General features: G+C 43.0%; 1 protein-coding gene across 3 annotated transcripts in view; it reads right to left on the reverse strand.

The window, feature by feature from the left end:
- FOXN3 (forkhead box N3) overlaps positions 1-24,326 on the reverse strand; it is a 218,709-nt gene that overhangs the window by 150,572 nt on the left and 43,811 nt on the right. Inside the window, exon 1 of one of the 3 annotated variants that reach the window (XM_062575900.1) lies at positions 1,239-1,327. The exons of the other annotated variants lie outside the window; for them this stretch is intronic. The gene's annotated coding sequence lies outside the window, so the exon portion shown is untranslated. Of the gene's footprint in view, positions 1-1,238; positions 1,328-24,326 lie in introns of those variants that run through there. 3 annotated transcript variants of the gene reach the window in all.

Below are 24,326 nucleotides of genomic sequence, written 5' to 3' on the forward strand. Positions count from 1 at the left end.
AGTGATTCTGGTACATCACACCTAGCTATGGATGAAGATCCTGTGGTGTGAGGTGCAGAAAAAGTAAAGGAAGTACAACTGACTTTGTGTCAAAATGCAAGATTATTATCCTTGTTCAAGAGACAACAGGGAGAATAAGGGGACAACAAGGCAAATTTAGCCACTTTAACGCACACCACTGTTTGGAGAAGGGCTGCACATTTATAGGAATTCATTGGTGCCTTTCCTAACGCACTTGTACCAAAGTCTGACCTGGAGTCTATAAACCCCCTCAGGCTTGAAGAACTGGCCATAGCAAGACTCTGGTGGGGCTGACTGCCCTGAGCAAGGAAGCATGTGTGTGCAGGGATGTGTGCCAATAAGTCCTTATGTGTATCCTTGCATTCACCCCAGTGTTAATGGAAACAGCATCCAACCCTCTACCTTTATTTCTCCCTCTATGTCCCTGTTACCTCACTCCATTTAGTCTTTTATCAGTATACTGTAAGAACTGCAGTAGCTGGCTGGACCAAAGCTCCTCTAGCCATGTCCTGAGGAAGAGCCTGTAGCAAGGAATTCCACATTTTAACTATGGACTGTGCAGAAAAAGTTCTTCCTTTGCTTTAAAAATGTTCCCTGATAACTTTACTTGAAACCTTCTATTTCTTGCATAATTAAAAAAATATTTTGTGTGTGAATATCTAGAACATCTCATGTTTATATAGACTTCTTCTGATTTTGTAATTCCTTTTTTTACTGTCCAGACAGCACTCCTAATACACTTGATTCCACATTTCATTCTCTGAAGTAACTAACGTTATATATAAATAATAAAATACATAAACAAACATACCTGTCAATGAGCTAATCATGCAATCATAGTTGCCAATATTGTGTCTACCCAAATATGAGAAACACGTTAACAGTCCTAGCAACATGCTTCCCCTTGTTTTCACATCTTGCTTTATAGTCTCACTCAAAGTACCTGAAGTTTTTCCAAGTACATAATATGGCCCAATAAAATAGGGAAGCAGCTCGCTCCAGCAGACACCACGCATGGAGAGAGCAGAGCTGGAAGGGGCTGCCCCACACTGAAGCCCTGACCCCCATGAAAAGGAAAACCTCCTCTCCAACAACCCGTACTCTTCATCACACACATGTATTTGCTGGAATATGATAATAATAGCTGCTAAATAAAGATGAACATCCAGACAGGAATGTCTTCTTAAGTTTTGCCCAAAGTATTGGGAATTCCTCACCTCCACTTACAGCCGCCTTGGAGCACCCCACGCAGCTCAGCGCAGAAGAGCTGCCCGTTTGAAGACACAGACCCGTGGCGTTTGGTGGATCAGCTGGCAGGATGTTTTTGAAAGCAGCTCAGTTCAGTCAATCTCCCTCTAGAGTCCAAGTACCTCACTTCAAAAATATGTCTCAGTTCTCCTGGCGCAGAGCCCAAATTTGTTTCTGATCCAGGTCCTCCACTTGGCAGCGCAACAAATTGCTGTCCTGCCACCAGGATGGATAAAGTCATTTTTCACTCATTATGCTATTCAAAAATAGAGCATGAGCTCTATTGCAAACACGAAAGCAATACACTGTACTTCAGGAAGTTAACAGGGCAAAAAAGCTCTTTCGCTTTATAAACCACACGGACGAGGGGCTGAGTTAGAACGATGCCAGCTAACATCCCACGGAGTTTGACCAGAAGAAATGTGCTCCGATTACCAATTCTACGGCTCTCAGTCTTGCGGCTAAGCCTGAAGCTACATCCGTGTCAGTCAGTCTGGCTTTTTCTGAGGATCACTAATACCTTTCCCTCTAGTCTCCAGAGCGGTTTCGGGCAGATTTCAGCTGCCGGACGGGATAACCTGGGGATCTTTTCCTCGGTCTGTGGTGAGTTACACCTCCGCTGCTCTGGCTGCGCCTTCCTCGGGGCCGGGCCCCCTGCCCGCAGCCTCCCCGGAGGCTGTGCGTGTCCCTTTTGGCGAGCAACAGCTTCCAGGAGTAGGACCTACGAACCGCTCCGGCGGCTCTCGCCCTGCTTATCTAACGGCCTGGGAGGACGCTGCCGGGCGTCCTTTCCGTCAGAGGCTTGCGACGCCGACAGAGACAGCCCCCCCCGCGCCGAGGCGTCGTTTAACGGTGAGATAAAAAAGAACAGCCGCGTCTCGCGTACGGCCCGACCGCGACATGGCCGCGCCGGGCTCACGCAGCAGTTCCCGGGCGACCCGGGTTCCCCTCAGCGGTTCTCCCATCTGGCCACGAGCAGAGAAGGTTTCGCTACACAGACCGCTGGCGGTGACCTTTCCTGTGCAGGAGCCTCCTGCCCTAGCGCCGTCTGCCATCAGATGGAAAGGTGCTTGCGGCAAAGCGATTTACCTGGAGCTCTTATTTCTGACCTGGTTATTTTTCCTATTAACCTAAAATCAATATGTTCATACAGTGAACATCCCAAAACTCGAGTCAATACAGAGAATTCATAAGGTATTACAGATTTATAGTTATTTACAGCTCTGATTAGAGCTCCTTGGATGGATGGCACGCGGAGGCACAGCCAGTAGATCAGGTTTTTCAGGTACTGATGCTAACTTGTAAGAAAAGGGCCGTAAAGATTTAAGAGCCCAAGTCTCACTGAGTTTTAATTGACTTTCAGTGAACTTAGCATTGGTAATAGCTTCAGGTACTTCCAGAAGCATCTTCTCAAAGCCCTGCCTAAAGCTTCACCCGTCTCTCCACTCCAAAAACCTACCCAGGGGCTCTGTAGCTGCCAACCCACAGGTTTGGAAACAGCTAACAGCTAGCGACCACCCAGCACAAAGCTCTGCATGGGAACGAGCGTGATCCCAGGGGATTTTGGCTGGGGCTGCTGTTACCCCAGGAACTGGCACCAGCCCTGTTCATGGGAAGGGGCCTTCACCCAAGATGAGGGATGCATCCTGCCACAGCTCTCTGGTGCAAAGCTGGACCGGCTCTGGGCACAACTTGAAAGAAAAAGAGCTGTGGAAAGAGGAAATAAGCTGTGTTTCTTCCCAAAAGCAATGTCCTAGCATAACATGTGCAAGTTTCCCCTTCTCTTCCAGCCGTGTGGCTACAGAGTGCAGGAATAGTGCAGTCCTTGGCATAATTGCGCTCCCCAAATTCTCTCCCTCTGCCCTGGCAATGTTAGCTTTAATTTCTAACTTAAAGTGACAAGATGATAACACATTCTGTTACAGTTCCTTCTGTGAATTATTTCAGGACTGTGCATGGTAAGTATTGGTTTAGGTCCTACTCCTGGAAGCTATTGAGCACCAAAAGGGATACGCACAGCTCTGTGCAGTCCAGGACAGCAGGCTCAGCCCACGGGAGGACACAGCCAGTCCAGAGGATTAAACAACTGCCAAATAATTTATTTGTAAAGTCCATTTCTTTCCTGCTTAGACTGTCTCTTCTTCATATCTACTAACAAGCCTCCACACTTGCATCTCTCATACAAAAAACATCAATATTTGGAAGCTAGCTGAAACAAAGAGGAATCACAGTTTCCTTTCAAGTCTGCGAATCTCTAAGGCTGTATCGACTACAGTGTCCGTACAGTGTACGGACAGCCAAACTATGGCAGGTCCCTACCAGGCAGCAATTCAACCAGGCTTGCACAAAGCTTTACACAAACTCACATACCACACGGCCATAGTACTTCAAGACAGCTTGTTTGGTGTTCACTGGGATGCCTTTACACAGCACCACACTCCTGGGTTCCTGCCCTCTAGAAGAGGGATCCTCTGCGCAGAAACTTCTATAAGAATATTATACAGATTTCTCTTATTTAAATAGACCTGACTGAGAAAAATATGTATGCAAAATTTCAGTGGAGCCAACAGATTTCTGATTAAGATTAGCACCTGGCAATAGCTACAGATTTCCAGGGATTCCTCTCTCCCAGCACAGAAGTCATATGTCTGATGCTCTCGTAAAAATCTTGTGTAAATGAATATAAAATATAGTAACATTCCCCCTCCGTGTTTTTTAGATCATCTGCTAGAATAACAGAACAGTATATCCCTGTTACAGAGTTCTGAAAGTGGATCAAAAATCCTATATAAGGAGAAATTTCTGTATTTAGCTCCAATTAATTTGAATCAGTGAAGATATGCTGTAGCCAGAAATAGAACCTAGGCTGTTTGACTCCCGTTTTCTGTTCTAGCCATTCCACTGTGCTTCTCTGATAATGAGAGATACATTACATAAATGTTGGTTTCTCCTGGTATTACATATTTTCAGCTATCCTTTCAAATGCACTCCATTTCAAGTGGGCTGCCATACATATATAATATATATATATATATAAATATATACACACACATATGTATGTATTTTAAATCAAAGAGTTTAGTTTGACACTTTGAGGAACTTAACTACTTAACAGTATAAACCTTGTGATATATCAACTAATCACTAAATATATGGTTTTTTGTCAGAATATATCCATCAGAGTTCATTGTCCTGGTAACTGCAGTGAGCTGGGGGTAGTTTCAGAGTATCAATACAGAGACAGTAAATCCAGAAACAATTGCATCAGAGCATACAAATAGGAAGGGGATTTCAGTAAGAAAAAAGGCCAGGGCAAACATCCTTAAAAAAAAAAAAAAAAAAGAAAAAAAAGAACTCACAGGATTGCTAACAACCAGCCCCATGCAGGCCAGGTCTTGCTGTTAAACGCGTCTGTTTAAATACTTTGCAAGAATGATCTTACTTGGGATGCCAGCCAGAGGGTCCGGGAAGTACAGGTCTTCACCAAATCCCATGCTCTTTATTCTTGGAATAGTTTTGTTTACATTATTGCAATTCTGGGTAAGGATTGCAAGATACAGTACTGAGATCAGACCTCCGATCCTGCCTGTTTACCACATTGATCAGGCTCTTTTAGACTCTGATCTCACCATTCCTACTCCACTCAGGCTCCCCTCTGTTAGTGGGCAAAAGAAGAGTTGTGGGATGGGGAATTAAAGTGGGATTTAGCTGAAAAGCTGAGGCAGAGCAGAGAACGATGAAAACACATCATCTGCCACGAGCAGTCCTTGCCATGGTTAAATTTCAACTGTAGGCTCTTCAAGCAGAGAGATGATCCTCCTTCCCTGTGGGGCATCAGCCACACTTACAGTGCCGCATAAATATTAAAATAATAACTAATCATCAATTAATAACTGCTTCCTTTTCCTCATGACCATCTCTCAGCTTCCATAAAAAATAAACATTTCTGTTCTTCTAGAGGCAGATAAAAACAATCATTCAGAAAGTGATCTCCTAACAGAAAATTACTTTCTCACTCCCATTTACTGCAGTATTACTTTCAACAGTCTTGGACATGAGATTCTGCACCACTCACAGGCACATTGTTTAAGCAATAAATACTGGTTTAGAAAGCCTCAGAACCCACAATGATCAAACTAAGTATCAAGAACGCCAAGTCAAGCTATACCAAAAAAAAAAGGGGGGGAGTGGGGAGAAAAAGAGTGAATCGATCTATTCCCTCTTTCTCTAGAATTGTGTCCTCAACAGTAACAACAGTCATGAGGAAAAAACATGTTAGATGCTATGAGAAATGCCTTGGACACCGTTAGTCCTTTGGTGACTGTAGCGTTGGACAGCTGGCTCTCATCTTTCTTACAGCTTCCTTGCATCAGTTCTGTCTTTTCATCCGTACTAGCTCGAGTGTCTGTAAAGCCAGAAGACCTCTACGGGTTCAGCAGCTGCAGAGCACTGACACTCAACTTGGCGTGTCCCTTCTGCCACGGCAGCACAGCACACAACCCCAACACATCCCTTGAGCGGCCCCAGCCTGCCTTCTCCCTTGCATGCTGCAAGCCCGCTCACCGGGCACTAAGCCACCGCACGGCCTCCAGGAAGTCTTCCAGCTACCAGCCACTCTTGTACCCATCCCTAGTTAAAAAAAAAAAAAAAAAAAAAAAAAAAAAAACACAACTCTTTGTTTTTTCTCTGCCATATTCTCCCAGTATTCATCAATACTGCTCCAAAGCCAGTTTCTTGCTGCCTGACTTCACTTCTCTCCAACTCCTTCACCTTCCCAGATGCCAGAGTCTCCACAGCCTCTCCTTGCCAATGACGCTACTACTTCTCTTCCTCCTTCCCCTTTTACTTTTTCTTTCAAAGGACCAGCCTTATCCTTTCTCACCTGCTAAGCGCTGCAGGTGTCAGCCACCTAGAAATCACAGACCATTCTAAGGCTTAAAATCTAATTTGGCTTTTGAGATAATTATTAAGATAATTATGTCTTTTAAATAAAATTCTGTTTCCTTGTGGAAAAAAAATTAACATCGTTTAGGACATCAACATACGTCTAGGAAACTTCTTCATGGTATTTTTGCTGATAATGAATGCCATCTCTTAATAATCCCCAAGGCCCTCTTTAGAGACAATTATTATAAAAACAGATCTTCCTAATGAAGATAGACTTAGTGAGTCCAGAAGTTTTAAATCACTAATCGGGATTGCAGTAATACTCAGTGCAGCAATTAGTTTTAAAACCAGTTTTAAGACGAAGTTGGATCAGTTTATGAAAGGGATGCTACAGCCTGGTGATCAGTGAGCCTTGGTGAACCAAGAGGCCCTGTGCACCTAACACTTGTACATCAGTAATTTACTTAGATCTGATTAGGTCATATGCAGTATGTGTCTTGGCATGTAGGTGTTATATAAGCGCAAAAGGACTGAAAACATATGAAAAGATTGTAGGAGAAAGAAAAATAACTAAAGACCCATATGCTTCTGCACACTACGGGAAACAGTACAGGGAACAAAATGAGGAACTCTGAGCTAATGGGGCACATGAGGGCCATGGGAATTGCTAAGACCCGAGCAAGAACCTACATGTCTGTAAAAGTGAGAGACATTGAACTTCATCTGCTTGTCTTGCATGTACTAAATAGGCAGCCTGGAAGCAAGAAAATTCCTCTGTGAAGGCTTCATTCCAACAAGTGCCAACAGTTTCCCCACATTTTTAAAGCATCTAGTGAAAGGACAGTACCTTCTTCCAGGATCTTCATCTGATCACACAGGATGACTTTCACCACTAAACAGGTGGTGAAGAAACATTTTTTTTAATTCCTATCCAGAGAAGCAATTGCAAATGCCTGACCTGGGCAGATGAATAAGGACCTAGATCTTCAGCTAAAATTCTGCAACTTCCACAGTCCTCAGCTGAGACAGGAGGTTCTTAACTCCTTACAGGATGAGGGCCTAAACAAATGAGTGCAATTAAACCACAGATAATGCATCTGAGCATGTGCATTGCTCATTTATTTAACAAGCACAATTTAGCTTTAATTATTTATAATAACACTTCAGAAGAAACAGTAACACAGTGCAGTATATTCTGCAAAGGTAATAAAATGTTTGCTGTGTGAGACTGCTGTACGGCCTCTGCTCTTAAATCTCTGCTGAGAAGGAGACTCAAACCTCACTAAGAAAATGAGTTATGAGGTGTATGGATTAGGGCAAACTAGCAATTTGTGGTTGCATTTGACTTTAAAAAAATTCATCAAGGAAAATAGTTAGCAAGATTATAAACAAAACACCCCAAGCTTTCCATTGACACGAGCAGTCTTACGTCTTATCCTGAGCTGTCAGAGCTGACATCATATCACCTCACCTACATATACAAGGTGGTAAGTAGGCATCAGTAACTCTAGGAATCTCCAGACCCACTTCTCCTCCCTCTTGCATCCAGAAAATCAGGAGTAATTGCAAATTACGGATTTACTTCACAAGTACTGAAGAGGAACTGAGGCCTTGGTCCCTTTGAGTCAGGCACAAATCAGTGTGGCATCAGAGTCATTGCCCTCCAGAAAGTCCACAGCTTGGCTAGGATGGAGAAAAGCAGTACTCAGCATGAGCAGACTAACAATCAGCACAAGTCCAGTCAGTGCCAATAGCTTCTTATGTGCTGTTGGAGAGAAGCCTGGTTAGGAAAGAAAAAAGAAGGAAAGGGACCTATAAAAAAAGAGGGATGAGAAGGTCTGGCCATGGAAAAAGAGCAAGGGAAGAAGATACGGGAAGAGGGGCAGAAGCACACTCCCCCCAAGGGAGCCCATCCCACCTTGATCTGTTCTGCAGCCGTGTGACAGTCCCATGAGTCTCCACTCAGCCACAGGGCAGTGCTGGCATCTGCTGCTGCCCCCTGGCTCCCCTGAAGCCATGGGATTTCACAGGCACAACTCAAGTAAAGGGAGAACCTTGCTGAATTTATCTCAGTTCTTAGTCTCAAGCAAAAAGACTCATTAGAAGAGAACACAGATTAGTTCACATGATAAAAAGAGATCTGAGTCATACCATTAAGCTAATAATCTTAACATTTCTTACCAATTTTCTCTTCAGTAAGCCAACTGCTCTATCTTGTCTCCTTGCTATTATGGTTTATTTCCATTAACCTACAGCTACAAAACTGCTGCTTCTAGTCACTTGGCTACATGGGTCTGAAAATGCTGACAGCCTCGCCTCTCTGAAGCTGAAACCTGGCAAGGAAGCGTGAGTGTAGGAGGACAGAAGAGTGTACCTGTTGCTGCAACACCAATACACCTTTCTGCCTTCCAAATCCACCTATTTCAGAAGGAAACGGCTTTTTTGGCTGGTTGTCTCCCTCTTTGTTACCACAACTTTTTCCCTCTGTACATGTTGCTTATTGCTATTGCCTTCAGAGATCATTGGAAACTTCAGAGGAGAATGAGAGGCCGTTTCAGCAGAAAAAGGACTGTGCTAATGCCAATACCAAGGGCCAGTTCTCAGTTGCACTGCTGCCTGTCAATTCCCATGAAATAAGATGCACTCTCCTAGTCTGGATTAGTGCATCCAAGGGTGTAAAATATAATGGTCTGAAGCTGAAAGTATTCCAGTGTTGTATCTCTATTTGTTGCCTACTTGAGGCAACTGCAGTGTTTAAAGAAATTGTGCTGCCTACTGAAACCTCAAAACACCTGCTAATAAAGCTCCTCACACTGAGCACTACTGGGCAACTTCCGGACATACGAACTGTTAGCATGTTAAGTCAGTTTACACTGATTTTTGATTAACAGATGAACAGTAAATCGGTAAGAACTGATTTCCAACTCAGAACTGTCCTGATGCACAGACATGCAGAAAGGCTATGCAAACCCTTCCAGGCAGCTGCACACGAATGCAGTGATGTCCAAGCATCATGCCAATTTAGGATTGCTATTCACCAGGGAAACCTGAAGCTAAGTTTAGTACTTATCCGGAATCAATTCTTTTGCTCTCACTCTATAAAAGTCAGGCCTATTCCTTAATGAAGAAGGTGATATTCACTCTAGATTTGCCTTTTCTGTATTTTGACTTAAGGTATCACTGACTGTGTTTAATAGTTTCGCTCCTGCAGAGCAACCTTCTGAAAAGGTCAAAACAAAACACTAGGAGCCAAATTCATCGCTGGTACAACTCCATTGACTTCAGCAGCATTACACCTGGGATAGATCCAGCCCTAACTGTTCCCATTAAGGTAAGTGGAAAAGAAGTGTACTTGCTGTCTTAACTTTACTTTTCAATTGATCTGTTCCGTTCTACTCTGTGTGTTTCATTGCAATCAATAGGAATATATCTATTAGAGAAAGTTACTGCAGAAAACATCTAAATAGCTTTTGAAAAAGCTTGGCTTCTCAATTTATAATGAATGTCAGGGACATGAGAAGGTAGCAGACATGCAGTGTGCACTGAAGTGCTTTATCTTTCAAAAGAGGATAGATGTAAGCAGCTACCATAAATGTTTTTATGTATAAGCTACATTATAGTAAACAGAGATCTTACTCAAAGATCTGCTCTTGACAGGAGACGTGAGCTGCCATCTCTAAACAACTATGTCAAAAACAGCTCAGGTGTTACAGGGATGGACACCATAAACACTCAACCTGGAGTAGATAAATAGTTAGATTAGGTGGAAATAAACAACTTTTGGGGGATTGTGTTCCAAATCTCTCCTACATCATGTTCGGCACTGTACCGCAGTGTTCTTCTAGGCAGAGAGGTAAGGCTATAGGAGACTTGCTTATATATCAAGTGCTTGTTTTCTTTTCCAACCCTTCCAAAGCTTCTTGCTACACCTCTTCTTTATCAGGCATTCTACTGCTAAACCAGTGTGCATTACTCTAGCTGAAACACCACCCAAAGCACCACTAATTGAGCCATTTTTAGTAAGCAATCTTGGAAAAAAATCACAAATAAATCTTCTGGATCATTTTTAATCATCAAGGCTGTCATGAAATGAGATGACATTACCAGAATAAACAGCTTCCAACATTAAATTTTAGTCATTTGGCTCTCTTAATTTCAAGTTTGAAATTTCATTTAAAGCCCTGCCTCAGAACTACACAAATACCTACTAATGCTAGCCATTTTCCAGATTTTAGTTATTTCATTTTATTTCAGTGGTCAGATTTCCAGTACTGGCGTGCATCATTGCACTGGCAGTATCTGAAAGGTGGTGTTGCAGGTCTTGCCTAGCAGGGTGCAGCTCCTCAGACTGGGACAGGCAGTGAGGAGACCAAGAGACGCAACACAGCAATATGAAATCACAATTGTATCAGTCTTGTTTACACACCCTATTTATTGTTTTTAGATGGAGAATAAGGCTTTTTAGACCACTTCCTGATTGAAAGGCTCATCTGTTGCTCACCTACAGCTACCACATTCACTCTTTTGCTTATGCCTCAAGCAGACAAGTTTAGGCTGGTCTTCGTGCTACGAAGAATCAAGCACACTAGCATATCCATGCCCCTTCTCTCCACAGTAAAAAGGCTACAGTCCCTTCTATCTCATACTGGAGATCTACACATGCTCTCATTGACTTCTTGTTTGAAGGCTCCATTACAAAACTCAGAAGGATTATACCAATTCCAACTATTACACAGATACTTCGCAATTTATCTCATGTCAGCTCAGTCAGCACCACTGACCAGGTCCCAGGTGCTAATGGCCATCATTTAAAGGATGCTTTTAATGCACAATCAGTCAAAGAAAAAGCAATCATTTTAAGGGATACTATTATATTGATTTAGTTTGCATCACTGGAATGCCTTACCATAATGGATGAGATATTCATGACCAACGTGTTACCCTGCTCCCTGTAAAAATATTCTGAAGATGTACATCATGAGGCAAAAAAGATTATATCTAGGAAGGAGCTTTATCAGCTCTTCATATTTGCTTGCTCTTCTTTTAAACTGAGTATCATTAGCATATATATTCTGAACAACTATGCAGCTCAGAGTAATTCAATTTTCCCACCACAATCAACAAAAATGTTCTTATCTTGATCACTCCAGTTCGTACATTACTCTGTGGCCACTTCAGTGTCAAATCTGGTCTTTCCTGCAATACCCAAATGCTTCTAACACAATTTGCAGCCTACTTAGAGAGTATCTTCTTGGAAATAATGTTAATCAGGATAATTTCACCTCTTACTTTAAAGAGCTCTTGATTGGGTGCTTTCAATCAGCTGTTAGTCAGAGTTACCTCAGGATTTCTGAAGTTCTTATGTGAAATGGGACAATGCCATTTAGCAGTCAGAGAGCATGTTTAATGGATCACACTAATCTCAAGGAGGGCCTATGAAACTCTAATTTGTCAGGTTTCATTACATTCAATAATGACTGTAATTTTCCTGAAGCATTCTGCTCACCAGAAAATTATGCACCATAGTTTTGCACCCCATTTTGCCTAATACTGTATTCAGAAAAATTGAAGGCATCTAGATCTTCCCGGCCACTACCCAGAACAACAGGCCTGTGAAAGAGAGGTTAAGAGTTCACTGTCAGATGTATTTATCTCAAAAGCAGATATAACTCTTTTGCAAACAGCTAAGTGTCAGTGCAAAGCCAAGCTGATTCAGAGTAATAAAAGCACTTCTGTAAAGCTTTTAGGTGACACTATATCCCTCACAAGCTTTCTCCACATCTGCTTCTCCTTTATCATCCAATACCATCATTACTTTGACCAATCATCTGCACATTATTTTCTTTCCAAATGGATCGATTTCAAAACAGCTCATCTGCACTAATGCTCAGTACAAGTTTGGGTGATTCTACTATTGTTTCAATTATTTCTTTAAGGAAAATTTGATCCTGTTAAGCCAACAAAGCTTTTATCTCTGCTAAAGGTGCCTGAGCTACAATCACCACTAACAGATCAAGAGCTTCTTCTGAAGCTCTCCTTGCAGCTGTAGCACCATCAAGTGACAGAGATGTTCCAGTTTAGTTTATTACACATAATATCTATACACTAGCACATTAAAAAGGTAAGCTGCTAAAATAACTTAGTCCTGTACATTTCTGATGGAAAATATGCAATCCCAGTAGATGGCTTAGTGGTCTTCCTGGGTTTGATCTGCTGCAGCAAGGGAATGGCTTCCCAAAGATACCAGGGAGCAAACTGAGAGTTACATATGGCTTCAGCCCAATTTCCAGGGGCTACTATTTGTACAGCTAATTCTAACTGATTTGGAGGGCAGAGCAATACTAATCAGCATTCAAAAGTGAACCTGTCATACGTCTCAGATGTCTGCAGGGATCTGGCCTGGCAGTCCATGAGTAATGCAAACTGTGCAGATGAGAAAGCCCCAGGCAAAAAGAGAGTGGCCACAAAGGAATAAATAGAGCAAAATAGATGATCTTCCAGTTGTTGCTTGTGTAGTTAGTCTGCTGAACCTTTACACCTCCTCACATTGAGATAACAGTGCCTAGACGCTCTATAAAGAGAGACTGCAGGGTGGCTCTGTCCATAGCATTTTGAAAATCTATTCATAAGACACTATATATGAATGGGCACAAGGTAATTTGATTATAAATGTCTGTGGTTAAATTTTAAAATTCTGTGATCATCTCCCAGGATCATTTTACAAAAAACTTTGTCAGCTACGTTAAGGAATAGTGTTTACCAAGATGTACCTTTCACAAAGTCTAATACAATGTCACTGGAAAAACGTCAGGTTGGTCAGAGATTCTCACTTTTAGATTCATCTTGTCTGCATTCATGTATTTTTCCTAACATAATTCACATACTGAGGAAGGGCCCATAAAAACAGCTTCTAAGCATGAGATCAAAGAGAGTAACTTTCTTTTCATTATTGTCTTTAACACGCCAGTCTGGTCCTGGACAAACCATTCTGTCTTCACAAATAAACTCCTGAGCAGTAACTGTAGCTTTCTTACACTGGGCAGTTAGTACCAGTCCAAAATAAACAAGGAGGAACTCAACTCTGGAAAAATGTCATCTGAAATCTAGGCAGAGTACAAGCACAATCCTTTATTTCAATCCCTCCAAGATGGCAAAAAGCACAGTTTTGCACATGCAGATTTTCCAGTTTTCATACAATAGCCAGATGTGCATATCTTCATGCTGTGCTCTCTTGAATTTACTTAAAGACTGCCTTATTGCCCCAGGAGTATACCTGGTGGGGAGCAGGAAATCCCTCCTATTCAAAGCAAAGGTTTCAAATGTTTCTTCAACTCGTAAATGGCTGGAGCGCATGCAAACTCTGCAGCTCAGTCCATCACCAGATGCCTAGAGACACCTCAGTATGCTCTAGGAACTACAGTAAATAACCCTATTATTTCTACAAGCCATTCTCATTCTTGACTTGAAAAAGCTCTTCAGTGAAACTTGGTTTGTGCTCTCTGAATGCAGAAACAGCTCTCTGTCTAGCAGCTTCCGCTAACATGCTTCAAACTACCCTTAGTTCTCCGTGTTGAGGGCTGATGCATACTCACTTACAGGAGCAACTCTTAGGCTTAAGCCCTCATTGATGAAAAAGCTAGTTTGCTGTTCACTGCTTTAACATGAATTTAGCAAGGAACAGAACATTTTTTTAATGCCCCCCTTGATCATATTTGTGATTTGGGCACCTGGGAAATTTAGGACACTTTAAATGATGTTGATTGGCATCAGCCAATTTTGAGCAAGCAAAGGATGCTGCTTTACTGGTAGAATATCACAAGCATCAGGAAGTCTTATACTGGCATATTGGTCCCCCTTTACCAGACGTACGGGATCAAAGTCATCCCCAGCATAACTCCATAACCTTCAACAGACAGGACAAATTTTGGTCCCATATGCCAACAGCAGTTGAGGACTACAATTGTTTTCCTCTTATCATCCATACTTGAGGATACAGGGCCTGATTTTCTGCTTGCAAAACAACTCGAGATTTTTGTGTATGAGAGATGTAAGGTAAACAGTATTATCGTATATGACCCTGCTATGATTGTTATGGTCATCTGTGGCAAATACCTAAATTTTAAATTAAGCATATGCTATAAATAGTCTGTAAAGAATCAAGCTGGAGATTATTTTATCAGACACTCAGCAATCTGTTCAGCTGACTCCCCTGCTTAACTAAACAAGGCATCAGACTCCATTTTGAATGTAAAATTGTTTTCTTTATGTAGCATCTCCCACCATCTATTGTATTCACATCGAGAGAAGCAGCTCTTAAAAACCATTTCGTATTCGAAACAACTTGCTATAGGCAACTACATCATTACTTTGTTCAAATAAATTTACACAAATCATTATTAGAATGTTTTATCCTAGCAACTTTATTTTGCTCCCAGAGCACAAATTAAATGCATGCTCAAAGGAGAATATTTTAGAGGGAGTTATTCCTGGACTGTTTATGAGACGGGATTAGACATTTCCATCTAATTTTCCATTCATAATGTAATTTCTTTAGTTTTCTCTGTACATTTAGAAACCACATGCCTAATTTGTAGGGGTTTTCCTGGAAGCGCGCAATAGAATAGATGACTATGCCACAATCTGTTCATCCATCAGTCGGTGTTTCCCTTGACTCACTCAGCATTATGTTCTAAGCGCTCACTGCAAAAGGCCAAGAACGACAGTAAGTCCCACTTGCTGCTTGACATTATTATATTATAAGCAAACTGTCTTGTTAACCAAAATTTGCAAATAAAGTCACTGGAAGATATATCTATTTCTAGTAAATATTTCTGTGTTTAGATTAATTGAAAAGAGCTAGTCTTCACTAGTTCAGATTTACAGATCTGCACCCACCAATGCATCTCATAATGAAATGCATTATAGTTTGTATTATTCAATTACCAATGCATACATCCTAATCACACTTGACTGGTGCACCACAGTGAACGACACTGTAAATAAAACCAGAGGTTGCAGTCACCCAGTAACTATCACTCCAGCCAAACTCTTGCACTTTCCCAAGCTTGAAAATATGGTAGACGGCTCACCTATGTGAAAGGTGGCCAGCCCAGCTCTTGGTGGGACAGCTAGCCTGGCTGAAACTTTACCGGAGACACAGCTCCTGCAGCTCGCTGGGCTCCACAGGTTGAGACCCTCCAAGTGGCATTTGCTGCATGCTGCCAATCTGCCCAAGCAGAGCTGGGCTACTCTTCTGCCACGCTCTCAAATTAAGATACAAGCTTTTAAGCATGTCAGGTAAAACCTGAGTTGCTTTATTTCCTCAACTCCTATCCTAGGAAAAGGTGAACCTAGAGCACATGTTTAGAGCCCAAGTAAAGACCTCAGAAAATAAAGAAATTGGAACATAATGAACTAAAATCTCAGATCAGTCTTAAATCTGTATTTTAACCATAGGAAGCATACTCATTCACTCTGCGAGATGGCACTAGAAAAAAGAACAGAAAATACAGCAATCTCAGTTAAGAGACAGGTACTAAGTTTAACTCATGTGGCACATTCAGCTCCTAGGTCCTTCAGTCCTTGTCTCTGAGAAAGCCTCCTTTCATACTCTGACTGCATGCTGGACAGACAGAGATACGTACTGTCTCCACATACGTCTGGTTTTCTCTTGAAATAAAACCCAAGTACATGGATAGGGAAGGATATTACAGTCTAGGTGACCAACAGAAAGCTCCTAATGAGCACTGTGGACACAGCCATAATCTTGCTAAGTATCAAAATGCAGAAACTTTGATGACAACACTTACGCTATGTTTTTTTCCTCTAGACCCTCAGGAGCACCACATGTGTGATTTCACACTTACACCTCATGTGTTTCCCGTTTTGGTCATCTCTGTTGTCCCTCAGCTGTCAACTGATCAGTTGAAGCTCAATTTAAAGGGGCATGTAAAACGCAGTAGAACCAGGGACACAAGCATTAAAGCTGAGATGTCTAGATCAAGGTTCATTGCAAACCCAGCCACCTCCAATGGTGTTTCATCTCAGTCTTGACCACAAAGAAAAGCTGGAGCTGTGCAATCTTGACCTACACCCGGGTCCAGCCATGAGGAGGGGCTCATCCCAGAGGAGTTCACCTCCAAGTTCTGATGACTTCATGCTAGCACAGACAATTCTCCGTTATTTGGGATAATGAGATGGGCCAGGCAGATAATAGAAAACCGCTTGCAGGAGAGTCCATGCATAGTGCTCTCATCCTTTCCCAAACTGGGAATGGGAAAAGCATCACACAGTCTGTGCTCGTTGGCTTTGCCTGGCTCCAGAGAGGTTTATCATCATGGGCTCCAGGTCATAACGCAATTGCCAGATAGTGCTGGTGAAACCAGGCTAGTCTGGAAAGCAGCACAGCTGTGCTTGTGGGACACATTAGTACAGCTAGTGCACACAGCTGGACCCCTACACCTCCCTCCTTGCAGACTTCCAACTCTGAGCAAACACCCACGCAGGGAATGAGGGAGCAATAAGTGTACTCTGCCCAGAGGAGGCTGCAGACCTCCGCAAGGGCTTCCCGGAGAAGCCTGCGACACTCATGGCGTGATGTCCCGAAGCCCAACTTAGCCTGCAGACATGCAACGCCTCGGTAGACATTCACGTGTCCTCTCCTCACATGCCTGGCCACCCAGGGAAACACATAGCCCAGGCCCTCAGAAACCAGCAGGGTTTTGTTTAGAGCAGAAGGACTGAACATGCAAGTCAATCTCCTCACTTACACTTAATTTAAGTATTCCATATATACTTACAGGTCTGGCCAGATCTGCTCTCAAGCTAGCATATCACAGGAAATTGCTTCAAATGTAGAGACTTTCCATTCCATAACCATGGTGATACCATGTGAATAGTAAGTAACTAAATACTGGGAACATACTGAAGCTTCAGTAATACAGCCATGGAAGATGGCAATAATTTATCATCTCTGCAGTAGTTTAATCCCAGATGCACCATTTGCTAATTTATTTCCATATGTACCTGGCAGACAGATTAATCAGCCATCTCTCTCTGAAACCTAGACTGCACTTTATCCCTTTAGTAAGCAAGAGAAAACAAATGTATACAGCAAAATAAGAGTCTCTTACAGAGGAGCTCTGTCAACTTCTATGGTTTGTACTTTTTTTTTTTTTAAACTTAAAAATGGCTTTTCAGAAATACAGTTCCAAAAGCAGCTTTCACATCAGTGTATCTCATCATCTATTGGAGTGTCTTTGCTAACATTTGTGCAAATGAAGGCCAAAGCATTGAGGGGATGTCCTGTGTACTTTGGGAATCAGATGGAGAAAGCAACGTGGTCCAAGGAGAGGGCACTGCCTGGCCCTGGCCCCGGGTCATCCCCAGGTCTGGCAGTGACTTCTCAGACAGCCGGCTCCATTGTTTCACCTCTCCCTACCCGGGTTTTCAGATTTGTAAAAGCAGGATAATAATGTTTTATAAAACATCTTGAGCTCTACTGATCATCTGAACTAATTACTATTATCAGCAATAATGTGCTTCCGATGTGCTTAGTCCTTCTTCTGGAAAACCCGGCATTTCCCTGCAAAGGGGCAGTACTTGAGGAAGCTGAACAGCTGTTACCACTTCAGTGATGCTACTGGTAATAAACACAGTGTCGATTTTTTGCCTGGTGCCCTTTAAGGATCTGTTTGAAATCCACTCTTTATTTTGATTATAAGACAACATTATCTGTATTAAACATAATTAGTCATATTATTCCACTTGTCAATACAAGCATAGTCACTTCACAAGGCTGGACGGAGTTGAACGAAAGTGCAACATGGCCTGAAACTCAGTGAGATTAAAGCAATGGAGCTAGCACAACCCACTGACGGGATGTGGGCTCTAGACAGCTCCATGCCACAGACTTTTTTTATGAAGCGTGGCAGTTGCATAATCACTCCGTGACGCTGCTCCCTGTGTACAGCCCTAGCGCGTACATGCAAAATGTTGTATTAAAACATGAGAGAGTCATAAAATGATTGCTGCCTATGAAATGATTTATGAACTTCAGTATCCTCATAACAGTTACAACAATCAAAATACATAAATATTTGGATACGCTACTGACAGATGGTTTATACTAGAATAATCATACTGAATATGTCAGTTTTCAGAATCAGCTTATTCAAGAGTTGGCCTATTTCAGGGGCTTTTTGCTACCAAAATAAGCACCTTGTAGTTGATCCTCACAAAAATTATTTTCACAAATATAGCGGAATCTTCTGATAGCAAAGCTACTGAGCTTGTCACCATACATGTACTGCAGCCAAGTAACAGTATTTCAACCATCTTCCTTTGCTCTGACTACGTTTTGGCTGAAAATACAGTAGCTACACTTCTTACTAAAAATGAGATTCTTAGAATCAGAGAGTGACAGCGTCTTGCTAAAGTGTAATAGTAGTTTGAATTTGATCCACAGGTTACCTGTGATACAAACTTTTCCATTTGCAAAATTCTAAAGAATAACCTAACTTCTTTTACCTATGTTCTTCTTCCTGCAAGTCTGAAAAATGTAAGGGTTTCAGCAAATGCTGGTCTATTTTACTTCCAAATCTGTGGCATGAAAGCGTGCATTTTAAGCTCACACATGCTGAAAGAAAAATGCTGGCATTAAGACACAGCGTTCTCCAGTCCCAGAATTCCTGGGCTTGCTCAAGGGTGCCCAAGGTTTCTAGGGAGCAGAGACATGAGGCAGAAGACACAAATCTTGTCCTACATGTCCAGGGCATGACTCTGCTTACACCAACGACAGCATCCAACCACTTACCAAGTCACTGGAAATAATTAATTTTAATTAATAAGAATTAAGATAGTTACAGAAGATAAGCATATATGTTCACCTTGGCAATCAAAGCGTGCCCTGGCCAAGGAAACTCCCGCGGAGCGTCACTGCCTACGCAGCCCCACCGGGGGGATGGTGGCAAGGTGGGGACCTGAGGTTTTCACAGAGTCATAGAATCAGTAAGGTTGGAAGGGACCTCTGGAGATCATCTAGTCCAACCTCCCCGCTCAGCAGGGTCACCTAGAGCACATGTTTTCACTTCTCCCTGCGGGAAGACAGCAGAGGACGGGACCCAGCGTGCACCCGGGAGCGGGGAGGCTGCGCCACCACGTCCCCAGGAGGTAACAATGTCGCATGAGCCCGTCCCCGCGGCCACCGGACCTCGGGACTTCTCCCAGCAGCGGTGCGGCGACTCTGCCGCGATGCCTCTGAGGGGCCCAACCTTCCTCGTTAGCAGGTCCGTAACAGATCGGCTGCAGCCCTCTCGGATGATAATTCCTCTCCCCAGGTAACACTACCAGGGATTTCAGAAAGGCTGTTTAGGACGCAGCGCTTAACATGCCATTTCCGCGGATAGAAGCTGGTGGTAAACAGACAAATTTAAAAGATTAATACGCATTCATTTATTATGTTACACTCTTTTCCATTTTCCTGGACAAACAGGTTGGTAAATTAGAGGCACAATTTTCCACCAATTAATACCAGATCTGACACATTTTGACATTAAGAGAGCAGATATAAAAGAATTGTCAAACACTTCTGGAAAAGCTAAAATTTGCACACCTAACCATATTCTAATATTCAGACACAAAAGACACCAACGTTTCCAATAACTATATATTTGTAATGCTATATATTAACTTTTCTTCAGTCACTAACATCTTTCCCAAATACATTTTGTCTAAAAAACACAGAGCTTGAGGGAATAATTATATCTATATTCAAGTACAGGACATACTGTCATAACATAAAGATAGGTGCCAATAAAAAGTAATAAAAAATGCCAAAGAGAAACCAGGGTCATTGCACATTTGGAAAATGATATTTGCAAAAACTTTTAGAAAATGGAATGCAAAATTGTGGTTTGACAGCATTTATGATCTGTTGACCTGATACTTCTCTTTTGCAACTGTTTCGATGTTAAGACATTAAAGCATTGGTTGCTACATGCTCTAAAATATGTGAAGATTCACCAGTTGATAAGCTCTTGTGCTAGGGCAGCTCTGCGTAGTCTCTGTTCGCCCAGCCCTCCGGGTGACCGAGCGCACCTTGGAGACGTTGCTGGCAGGGTGCTTCCTCCCTCTTCATTCATTCAAATTTTATTGCATTCGATCGCCTTGGTGGAATCAGCAAAACCCGCGTGACCACCTTCCTCCGCCTTCGCGCCATGGGGACAGGCACGTCAGGGTGCCACAGGTGCCACCAGCAACCCACCGGCTGCTCCCGACGCAACAGCGCTGCCCCAACACCTCTATTCAGCAACACCTGAAAATATCCCTTGTTAAAGCATGGTGAGCCCGCTTCTTCGGCAAAACCTGCTGGTTACCCCACAAACTGGCACGCCACCACTCTGGCCTCCCTCCGCGGAGGCGGTGGAGGAGCGAGGCGCAGGCACGTTGCCCGCAGGCAGCCCTGTGGCCGTTGGCTGCTCCAGAGAGCACCAGACACCACAGTGGCCTTTCCAAGTGGTATCCAAAGTGCCAGCTCCCACCCTGCCCTCACATCCAGGTGCAACCAGTAAGAGGACAGTGTTGTCCACAGGGGCAGAAGGCTGAAGACTTGTGGCAGAGACGCACAAGGATTCTTCAGCTCTTCTCAGAAGATGCTTCAGTGACAGCTACAACGGTCCTGCCCGGCTCCAGCTGCTCGGAGGCTCTCAAGTGTCCTCCCTTTGCAGCACCACAGGTGGAAAGGGACCCGTGGTGCACCCCAGCTCCAAGAGCCGCACCGCAGGGCACCTCGCTGCCGCCGTCTTTCCAAGGAACATGCTGTCAGTCCACAAGCTACCCACGACTTTCTGCCTCCCTTGGGGGAAGTTGCTGAACTTGCCAACGTCTTGCTTAGCTGTCCATAAAACAGCACAGACAGTAACTGCACCAGTGTTACCCTCCACCCTAGTAGAAGGTAATAGTAATTTTGCAAAGTGTGTTGAGACCCTTGGATTAAGTTGCTACAGATTTTCAAGCTATTCCTGCTTGCAAAGGGATCCAGACTTAAGCAACGACATTTGAGAAGTCTGGGGATTCCCTGTTACTATTTTGCCTTGCTACAGATAGAAATTTCCACAGATTACAAGGAGATCATGTGTGCAAATTGAACTTTGGTCCAAACAAACTTCAGCAAGTTCATAAGGAAAAACTGCACAACCTCAGCCTGGCAAATGATGTGAAAGTTGGAAGACTGCAGAAACTGGGGGCCCAGTGATGGGGCATGCCAGTGCAGGGAGGCATATCTGCTCGTCTTTCAGACTCCCAAGAAGGCAGAGCTCAGCGGGAGCTGGTGGTGCTGCCAGTGGTGTGCCTGCTCAGCTGTGCAATCCAGAGGAGAGACAGGGAGCTCTGGGAGCAATTAAGTCTCATCTACTTTTAACTCTGCATCAGTCACAGTTTTGGGGAGGAGGGAACATACTGTACAGTAGCTCTCTTTTACTTTACTTATAGTCATATCCCTTCTTCCATATAACCTTAAATGCCATAGACTTTTGATATAGGCTGAAGGTCTTTGTGAAGAAGGAAGTATCCCCTTTACATGCTGCACTCCCCAGCCCAGGCCCTCTGGCAAATCTCCCCAAGAACTTTCCCAATTTGTGCTGCAGAGCTGAACTGGAACCAGAGAGTCCCTTACTGGTATCACACATCCCTCCCTCCTTTTATTATCTGCCACCAACTCCACCATCACTTCCCAAATGCACCAGGTAGCAATTGTTGCACACTTCAGGTTCCACCACTATAAGGAGAATAACAGGGAGCTCAACAAGGAAGATGCCTGGAAAAAGACTTTTCCCATTAGTGATAACATACCAGCAGACAGACCTCTGCTGTAATTACACACTGCTGGTGAAGTTATTTAAGTAAAATGTGTATGGATGGAAGTCACTCTCCCTCTTATCTATTATCATGCTCACAACAAACGTGCTTCATGACAGTCATATGTCATGTTCTGCCAAGACAGACGGATCTCTGACACAATTTCTAGTTGCTGGACTTACTAACTTACTTGCTAGACCAAATCTGTTACTCATGGGAAGTTTTCGCTGCTTTCAGAAGAAGTTTTGCCTGATTAGATAGAAATCATGGGCTTTGCCTGCCTTTTGGCTCCATCAAGCCTCCAAAATCAGCAGAGACAGTCAGCCCCAACAAGAAAAGGTTGGACTGAAAAGATTCATCTCCAGCAACATTACCAGGAATTGGCAGATAGCTCCCCACAGGGTCTTGGATCCAAAGCAAACAGTGCAAAGCTATAGTCAATTGGCAAGTGGGAAGAGTTGCTGGGGATCATCCCTGCTGGTCCTCCAACCTTTGCAGTGGAAAGAAACAGTCCCGGGCTGCAGAGTAACTTCCAAACCTGCCCCAGCCTCTGCTGGGAAACTTTCCTTTGGAAGGGTGTGGGGATAGGGCACAAAGCAGAATCAGAGCCCAGGCAGGAAGATCTCTCTTCTGGTCTCTTCCCATAGAATGGCAGTGAGGGGCACAGTGGAATGGACTTTAAATGGCTTTGCAAAAAGAGCCCAGACAAATCAGCTACAACTGAAAAAAATCCAACCTACTTCACTGTCCTACACAGAACTAATTTTGCCCAGTGCAGCTGCAACCTTCATGAACATCAGGTCAGTAGCAGCCTTACTATCACCAAATGAAGGTGAAAGATAGTCATCTCTTAACAGGACACCACAATGTCAGGGAAAAAAGAGCCCTTCCTCAAAGCATGGTCTCTGGATCAGGAGGAATGTTACTGGAAGATTACACTGTAAATCTAGTATCTTACCCCTAATGCTCTGCAATCTGATATATGAACCAGCCTTCCATCGAAGAGGCTGACAACTGAGGCGCAGGTGAATGCCCATACCAGCTCTTCCCAATGAGAAGTCCTCACACAGTGTTTATCCACGTACACACTGTGGCACAACCAGGTAAAGAGTTTTTTAAAGGGACTTGTTTTTGCATCATGCTGGTCTAAACTGTCTCCTAACCATCTTATCTCTGGGTATTCATAGGATGCCATCAATGTGGTATCTGACGGCTTTCTATCTTTAATACTTTCATGTTCAAAACCTCACTGACTTTAAGCAATCTCATTCACTCCTCCCAGAAAAAGGAGCACAGTACTGACAAACTGCAGAAAGAGTCACATCCATTAACTTTAGCTATTGGACATCAGGCAATCAGGTAGTCATCAAGGTCCCATCTGCTGAAGGTCCCATCAAGGTCCAGAAAAAGGAGCACAGTACTGGCAAACTGCAGAAAGAGTCATATCCATTAACTTTAGCTATTGGGCATCAGGCAATCAGGTAGTCATCAAGGTCCCATCTGCTGAAGAGAGAGTAGGTCAAAGCAGCAAAGGAGCCAAGTGATTTGCCCCCGAATATGTTGGTCAATTAGTGTTCCTAATTACTGACTTGTTATCGACAGACATTACTGGAGTTACCTCTGTGCCTTTAAATAAACAGCATGTGGTGGAGACTATTAACATTTGTATTTCTAATCTCAACAGCTGAAAAAAGTGTATCTTACTTTTATAGTCTTAAAAAAGGAATAAGCTCATCACAAACCAGTATATAAAAACTACTTTGAAACCACAATCAGGCCCATGAACTACAAGAAATTGTTAAGAAGTACTCAGAGCATATATCATAAAAATGGGTTTTATATCCTTGTCTGCCCTATACAAGTGATTTCAGAGTGCACAAAAACTACCTGCTCCACAGATTAATAGTTTTCAACAAATGAAACTACTCTTATGTTCTGTGAACTACTTTTTAGGTCATCTGCAAAAGGTAATGAGGGAAAGCAAACCTGTTGTCAATAGGTTTGCATGTACTGTACAAACAATCCAGATTGCCATCAAAATTGTTGAAGCAGTCCACAGTGGTAAGAGATATAAAACCACTGCTGAAGATGTCTTTGTAAATGATTATGGGTCAGAGATTGCCATCTGTCTTTGCAGTAGATAAATTAATTTGTATTTTGAAAGAATAATCTGGCCAAAGGGAAAAACATGCCAAAGTTTCATCTTAATTTGATTTGTTTAGTTCCTGTCATTTTAACAGAAATAAATAGCTGATCTGATTACAATCACCATGCACATGTACTGTACGGGCAGTACATAATAGCACTCACCAAAA

Source organism: Rhea pennata, chromosome 5 (genome assembly GCF_028389875.1).
Source record: "Rhea pennata isolate bPtePen1 chromosome 5, bPtePen1.pri, whole genome shotgun sequence".
NCBI classification, from domain to species: domain Eukaryota; kingdom Metazoa; phylum Chordata; class Aves; order Rheiformes; family Rheidae; genus Rhea; species Rhea pennata.